Raw genomic sequence first — 2,132 nt, forward strand, 5'->3', positions numbered from 1 at the left:
AGGAAGCTATTGTTTAATGCTTTACAGTTGTGGAAAGCTGCCTAAAGGAAGGGAGTGAATAGATTATAGAAAACAGAAGCCAGAAGTCAATCTCCAGCCTCCGTCTGTGATAAAAGGTAACACATCTATTACATATGAAGCCTTATAAACAAATAATAGCACAAACAGGTTATCACATGTCTAGGCATTTGTATGTCTCTTAAGTCCTCTGCCCTGCCTTATTTGTGTGTTGATATTTAAAATAATCAAGGGTTATTAGCTAAACTGATCATGGTTGTTAGCTCAACTCTGAGTTATTCTCAAATAGCTCAGTGTTTGTTATGCGATTTCAGTTGAAATCTCTCTTGTTTATCTTGGTATATTAAGGGGAAAAAGGGGCAAAGATGATTGTTATTCTTATAATTGCTTTACCTTTATCCAACTGAAGGATTTAGGCAAACATTTTATTTTTATTTTAGTTTTGTGTCACTCATGGCTTTGTACTCAGAAATCATTCCTGGCAGGCTCAGGATACCATATGGAATGCCAGGATTTGAACCACAGTCTGTCCTGGATCAACTGCATGCGAGGTAAACACCCTACTGCTGTGCTAGTGCTCTGGCCCCTAGACAAATACTTTATACACTTTCTTTCCCAAAGCATCAGTTTTCCCAGATGAGAATATAATACATTAATATTGTCATAAGATTGTAGAATGACTTTTAGATATAGAAGCCAATAATATTAAATAGCTTCAGCGATCTAATAGAATAAAAGTTCCCAAACTTAGTAAGCCTGTGGCTATTTTTTCAAAAAAAAACCAAACAAACAAACAAACAACAAAACAAAAGAAAGACCATCTTGGAAGTCTACCTTCTTTAAGTGATTTAATATTAAGGGCTCCCCAATTGTGCCTAAAGCTATCGGTACCCTGTTTGATCTTTCCAGCACCATCTGTCTTACTACATTATGGGGTTATATTGCCCATGTTTGGAAACACAAGAATCAATGAAAGGATCTTTCTTAACATAAAATTGATTGAATCTTTGCAACTGCTGCTTCAAGAGGAAGCTGGAGAGTTTTGAAAAGATTCTATCACTTAAAAGATGATCATACACATAAGTTACATTTACTATTTACTATCTCTTTGCATATCTTGAGGGTTAGGATTCTACAAGTTTATATTTAGAAGTGAAGCCTCAGCCTTTCTTATTTTGAGAGATTGACTCACTTCAGTTCCAGAAGTAAAGCTTTGATTGATCAATGGTAATCATTATGGCTTGTCACTCCACCCCCATCTTCTGTATAACCTTACCTGATGGTGAGACCTACCCATTTCTTGGAGGGCTCCTTGGTAGGTAGCAAAAGGATTGCCTCACGGGCAGGAAGAGGATTTAGAGGGATTCAGCAAGAAGGAGCAGGAGAGGTTGAAAACATGGAGGGATAGAGACAGCTTGAGATGCTGGGCAGCTGAAGAGAGTGTGCTTAAAAAAGTTTAAGACTGGGCCGGGCAGTGGCGCTGGAGGTAAGGTGCCTGCCTTGCCTGCGCTAGCCTAGGACGGACCGCGGTTCGATCCCCCGGCATCCCATATGGTCCCCCAAGAAGCCAGGAGCAACTTCTGAGTGCATAGCCAGGAGTAACCCCTGAGCGTCACAGGGTGTGGCCCAAAAACCCAAAAAAAAAAAAAAAAAGTTTAAGACTATAGGCCACACATGTTGGCCAGGGCCTTAATAAAGTTGATGTGTCCTGACACCTGACTGTGGATCATTTCCTCTCGGTTACTGTGAACCCTCAGACCTGCAGGCTGGATGAAGTTGCAGGCCAGTGGCTTGGGCCGGCAGAGAAAGGCCTTTCACCATCCATCCATCGCACCATCATCCAGCTCCATCCAGAACTCAATAATTAATCAGTTATTCTACAATGGCTCATCTGCCTGAACACATAGTTAATTCTAAATGGGCATGTGACCTAAGTTAAGCCAATGAGATGCAAGAAGTTTGAGGACTACCTGAGAATAAAGTTCTTTCTTTTCCTGCTCACAAGTAAACACATATATACATATGTATAACATATATAAAATATTAGTTATACTTTATAGTCTAAGATAAAACAAAAGCATCAGAATCTATAGAGAAAAAACTAAAATGGATTT

The sequence above is a fragment of the Suncus etruscus genome, chromosome 5, assembly GCF_024139225.1.
Source record: "Suncus etruscus isolate mSunEtr1 chromosome 5, mSunEtr1.pri.cur, whole genome shotgun sequence".
NCBI lineage: Eukaryota > Metazoa > Chordata > Mammalia > Eulipotyphla > Soricidae > Suncus > Suncus etruscus.